Source organism: Mus caroli, chromosome 15, assembly GCF_900094665.2.
Source record: "Mus caroli chromosome 15, CAROLI_EIJ_v1.1, whole genome shotgun sequence".
Classification (NCBI taxonomy): domain Eukaryota; kingdom Metazoa; phylum Chordata; class Mammalia; order Rodentia; family Muridae; genus Mus; species Mus caroli.
In genome coordinates, this window is record NC_034584.1 from 82,233,394 (window position 1) to 82,239,713 (window position 6,320).

A 6,320-nucleotide genomic window follows, 5' to 3' on the forward strand; every position below is an offset into this window, starting at 1 on the left:
GCGATCCACCCTTCAGATCACTCCAATGCCTGCTTTTGAGTTAAGTGTTGCCCAGAGGTCTGTGATGCCCTGTGGGGTTTGGGTATTGTTCACGCTGTTATTATTTGTCCACCCTCTACCTGGTCATCCTATACAAGACTGGAAGTGAGTGTTAGTTATTTTCTTGCTGCTGTAAGGAAATATCTAACAGAAGGACTTTATTTGGCTCACAGTTGAAAGGTGCAGCTCATTATCTGGAGAAGGAGTGACAGAACAGGTATAGCCATGATGGCTGAGAGTAAGGTGACTGTTCACAGCATGTCCACAGTCAGGAGCAGAGAGAAATGAATGCTGAAAGTCCCCTCACCTTTCCTCTTATTTATTTTATGATCCCAGAACATTGCATGGTTCTTCCCATGTTGCAGGTGGATCTTACCATCTTTCAAGTGAACCTTCTTGGAAACAGCCTCATAGACACACCCACATACATGTCCCATGGTAATTCTAAGTCTAGTCCAGTTGACAAAGAAGATTAACCACCACAGCTCCAGTCCACATTACCTTGGCACCCAAACACATCACTTTAAATCATACCAACCCACCCCTGATCTCTAAAGCTTTTTTTATTATTATTCCATAATGTAAAATGCATTTGATCCATCTTTCCAGGTCCCTACAGTCTTTTAACAGTCCCAACATTGTTAAGAAATTCAGTGTCTCTTCTCAGACTCAGAACAATCTCTGAACTGTGACCCCTATGAAATAAAACAATCTGTTATATACTTCCAGTATACAATGGCACAGAATAAGAATTCCTGTTCCTAAGGTCACTTGCATTGACTCCTGGGAGCCTCCTCCATCCCAAATCTCTGGGACTTCCTAGAGATTCACCCCACCCCCTAGAGATTCACCTCCCACCCCCAGCAGCTGCAGTTCCCATTCATTTTCCTGGCCCTCTGGCCTTCTCTTCTGTCTCTCCCCATATCAGATCCTGCCCCCCCATGTCCCTTCCCATCCCCTCTCCCACCAAGTTCCCTCCCTCCCTCTGCCTCTTATGAGTATTTTATTCCTCCTTCCAAGTGAGATTCAAGCATTCTCACTTGGGCCTTCCTTCTTCTTTAGCCTCTTTAGGGCTGTGGGGTTTATCATGTGGGGTTTACTTTATGGCTAATATGCAGTTATCAGTGGGTACAAACCCTGCATGTCTGGGTTACCTCGCTCAGAATGATATTTTCTAGTTCCATCCATTTGCCTGCAAAATTCATGATGTCCTTCTTTTTAGTAGCTGAATAGTATTCCATTGTGTAAATGAACCACATTTTCTCTATCCATTACCTTAGCCAAGACACTTAATAGTGGGGATATGGAACCTGAAGAGGCCACCTCCTGTAGCCAGGCAGGATCCCCAGTGGAGGGATAAGGACACTAATCCATCCATAAAACTTTCAGCCCAATATTTTTCCTCTGGAGCAAAGACTGAGGGAATGACCAAACAGTAACTGGCCCAACTTGACATCTACTCCATGGGCAAGCACCAATCCCTGACACTATTAATGATACTCTGCTATGCTTGCAGACAGGTGCCTCTGAGAGGCTCTACCCAGCAGCTGACTGAAACAGATGCAGATACCCACAGACTAACATTGGACAAAGATTTGGGACTGTTGCAGAAGAGTTGGGGGAAGGATTGAGGGCCTTGAAGAGGATAGGAACTCCACGGGAAGACCAACAGAGTCAACTAGCCTGGACCCTTAGGAGCTCTCAGAGACTGAGCTACCAACCAAAGGTAATACACGGGCTTGGTCAAGGCCCCCAGCACATGAGTAGCAGATGTGCAGCTCAGTCTCCATGTGGGGTCCCCAACAACTGGATCGGGGTGGCCCCTAAAGCTATTTCTGTCTGTGGAATCCTTTCCCCAACACGATTGCCTTGTCTGACCTCAGTGGAATAAGATGCACCTAACCCTGCAGAGATTTGATGCACCAGTGTGGGGGGTACCAAGGAGGATGCCACACCCACTCATAGGAGAAGGAGAGGGGAAAGAGGAGGGACTCAGTGAGGGGTAACCAATAGGGGAGGTAACAATTGGGGTGTATAAAAACTTTTTTTAATTAATTGAGGTTAAAAAAAAAAAAAGGAATTCCTGTCACTAAAGATTATGGTGAGGTTATACTGAGAAGAGATTGAATTAAAGCAAGACCCACACCAGCCAGACACCACCAAACCCTACAACTTCACATTCAGCCTCTAGGGCTTGTGATGGGATCATCTTAGTCTGCCTTTCTTCAGACCAGGTCTGTGCTTTCTTTGGCAAACATCCATGCCCCTGGTATCTTCACCATCTTGAGTTTCACCACTACGTCTTTGTGAAATGCCCCCTGGTCCCCAGTTTCCTTTCAGAGAGTCTGGCCCTGTCACACGATCTTTGAGGAAGCTTGGTGCAAGCTCAATTGTGCATTTCTCAGTCTTTTAAAGCCAGTGCACAGGGATGACGCTGTCTGCTGAGATGAAGCCTGGCCCCTTTGGACCACAGTTGCAGTGGCCTCTGTGTGCTGACTCTGAGGAAATACTTCCCTAGGCTTTTGATCAGGGGTCTGCAGAGATGTTGTTCTAAGCTCAGACTATCATATGAGTTTTTATTTTCATGAGTTGCAGCCTTCTAGGGGAAGTCTTGTCCTCCAGACAACATTTCCATTGCCCCGTGCAGACAGGAGTTCTCTCTTCAATGACACTAATCCTGTGTAAATCTACAGCTGCTTTCTCTGCATATCTTTGGTCCACTACTTTCACCTTACTTATGATCCTTGCCTGGGCAAACTTCACCTTTGCTGTATCTTTTTGTTCCCTCTCACTGTGGATCCAGATAAGAGCAGTGGTCAGGAGCCTCAGGCTGAATGCTAACCTCAATGAAAGTTCCTTCCCTCAAACAGATTAGTCCATTCAGCATCAGTCAAGTTCTCAGGACCAGAGGAAAATCAAGCTGCATACTTCCCCAAAATATACAGAAATAGACTTCACCCCTGTCCTAATAGAGACTCAGTCCTCTTTGTTTCATTTCTAATTTTAAAAATTATATTCTGTGTGTGTATGTGTGTGTGTGTGTGTGTGTTTACTATGGCACATGTGTGTTGATCAGATGACAACTTTTGGGCATCTTTTCTAAGCATTTGTGCCATGGGTTCCTCAGATCAAACTCATGGCACCAGGCTAGGCTGCAAGAATTTTTACCTACCAAGCCATTTCACTTGCTTCTTGCTCCTCTTTGGGGCCTCATGAACTAGGCCTCTGCTGTCCCCATTTCTTTCAACATTCTAGTCCTCCAAGCTCCCACCGGAATGGTCCATTAAGCTCTGCTTGACGCCATCTAGGAGCTCTGTAGTCCATATCTCCCACAAACCAGTTCCGGTGACCTAGCAATCACATGGTTCCATCAGATGAGTTATCATGTTTATTCCAAAAGCAGTTCTATTTCTCAATACCAGTGTTCTGCATGTGGTGCTGAGGGGGTTAGCTCTGTCAACTTGACAACCTAGAATCACCTGGAAGAGAGTCTCAAGGAGAGAGATTGTCTAGATCAGATTGGCCAGTGGGTTTGTCTTAGAAGGTATTGCCTCAATTAAGTTAATTGCTATGGGAAAATTCAGCCCACTGTGGGCGGCACCATTCCCTGAGCATGGGGTTCTGAACTATGTAAGAGTGAAGAAGTTTAGCTGGGCACAATCATGCAATAAGCTGGATGTATATGTATTCATTTCTCTCCTCTTGCTGTTGGATGTGACCTGTTTCTTCATGCTCCTGCCTTTACTTACCCACAATGAAGGACTGTAGCCTGGACTTGCCAGCTAAAAACAAAAACAAAAACAAAACAAAAAAAAACCCAAATCTTTCTCCCCCCACAATGCTTTTTATCAGTACACTTTATCATGCGACTTTGAACATAAGATTACAGCCCACCAGGAGGGGAATGAATGATGGTGGCTTTCAGTGTAGCCAGAGCTTGAGGCAGCTGGTCAAATGGCTCTCACAGTCTAAAAACAAAGAGCTGTGAATACTGGAGTTCAGCTCACTTTTTCTTTTAGATTGAATCCATGACTCCATCCCATGGGACCATGCTCCCTACATCAAGGTGAGTCTTCCCACTTAAACCCTCACAAGACACACATGGAGGTATGTTTCCATGCTGATTCTAAAACCAGTCAAACTGATAATGAAAATTAACCATGGCAGCTACTAAAGCATCCACTGGTTATTGGTCAGTTATCCTCCCATTCAACTTTGTCTGGCTCTACTCCACAAGTTTTAGGAATTCATTACAAGTTATTTGCATGTCTCTAATTGTTTCTTCCTAATGGGTTGGCTGTTTGTCATTGCAATACATCTCTTTCTCTGCTGACTGTTTTGGTCGGAAGTCTATCCTGCCTGGCACAACTGCACCCCCTTCCACTTCCCAGGTCATTCCAAGTGACACATTTCTTCAACTCTTAAACACTCTCTAAACACATCCTCTGAATACAGAAAAGACACCACAGTTAGGATAATTTTTTTCTAGTTCCATCCATTTGCCTGCAAATTTCGTGATGTCATTTTTTTTAACAAGTAATAGATATTCCATTGTACAGAAGTACCACATTTTCTTTATCTATTCTTCGGTTAACAGACATCTAGGTTGTTTTCAGTTTCTGGCTATTATGAATAAAGCTACTAAGAACATAGTTGAATAAGTGTCCTTGTGGTATGATGGAGTGTCCCTTGGGTATATGCACCAGAGTGGTATATCTAGGTTCTGAAGTAGATCAATTCCCAATTTTCTGTGAAACCTCCATATTAATTTTCAAAGTGGCTGTACAAGTTTGCACTCACACCAGTAATGGGGGGAGGGTTCCCCTTGCTCCACATCCTTGCCAGCATGAGCTGTCACTTGAGTTTTTGATCTTAGCCATTCTGACAGGTGAAAGATGGATTTTCAGAGTCGGTTAGATTTGCATTTCCCTGATAGCTAAGGATGTTGAACATTTCTTTAAGTGCTTCCTGACCACTTGAGATTCCTTTGTTAAGAATTCTCTGATTAGATCTGTACACCATTTTTAATGGAATTATTTGATTTGTTGATGTCTAGTTTCTTGAGTTCTTTATACATTTTGGAAATCAGTCAGATGTAGGGCTGATGAAGACCATTTCCCATTCTGTAGGCTTCTATTCTGTTCTATTAACAGTGTCCTTTGCCTTACAGAGGCTTTTCAGTTTCATAAGGTCCTATTTAAAAACTGTTGTTCTCAGCATCTGTGCTATTGGTGTTCTATTCAGGAAATTGTCTCTTGTGCCAATATATTCAAGGATATTCCCCACTTTCTCTTCTATCAGGTTCTGTGTATCTGGTTTTACGTTGAGGTCTTTGATCTGCTAGGAACTGAGTTTCCCGCAGGGTGATAAGTGTGGACCTATTTGCATTCTTCTACATGCTGACATTCCAGTTAGACCAGAACCATTGGTTAAAGATGCTTTCTCTTCGTTTTCATTGTATAATTTTGACTTCTTTGCCAAAAATTGGATGTCCACAGGTGTGTGGACTTACTTCTGAGTCTGTGACTTGATTCCATTGACCCACCTGTCTGTTTTTATGCCAATACCATGTGATTTTTATTACTATAGCTCTGTAGTAGAACTTGAAATCCAAGGTGATGATGCCTCCAAAAGTTCTTTTATTGTACAAGATTGTTCTAGGCATCCTGGAGAGTTTTTTCCCCATATGAAGTTGAGCCTTGATCTTTCAAAGACTATAAATTGTTGTGTTTGAATTTTAATGGGGATTGCTCTTGATAAGATGGTCATTTTCACTATGTTAATTCTACCAGTCCATGAGCATGGGAGATCTTTCCATCTCCTGATTTCTTCTCCAATTTCTTTCTTCAAAAGACGTAAAGTTCTTGTCATTCAGGTCTTTCACTTGCTTGGTTGCAGTTTTACCAAGATGTTTTATTTTATTTGTGGTTATTGTGAAGAGTTTTATTTCCCTGACTTCTTTCTCGGTCATTTGTATATAGGAAGGCTACTGGGGTTTTTTGTTTGTTTGTTTGTTTGTTTGTTTGTTTGTTTTCTTGTTTGCTTGCTTGCTTTTGTGTTTTGAGTTGTATCCAGTCACTTTGCTAAAGGTGTTTATCAGCTATATGAGTTCTATGGTAGAATCATATCATCTGCAATTAGTGATACTTTGATTTCTTTCTTCCCACTTTATATCCCCTTGATCTCTTTTAGTTGTCTTATTGCTTTAGCTAGAAATTCAAGTACTATATTGATTAGATATGGAGAGAGAGAGAGACAGAGAGAGAGAGAGAGAGAGAGAG

General features: G+C 42.7%; 1 long non-coding RNA gene across 1 annotated transcript in view; it reads right to left on the bottom strand.

Moving 5' to 3' along the window:
• Window positions 1-587: 587 nt before the first annotated feature.
• Window positions 588-6,320, bottom strand: part of LOC110310137 — a 48,431-nt gene continuing 42,698 nt past the window's right edge. Inside the window, exon 3 of the long non-coding RNA XR_002379810.1 lies at window positions 588-734. This is a non-coding gene — a long non-coding RNA (uncharacterized LOC110310137). The remainder of the gene's footprint in view (window positions 735-6,320) is intronic.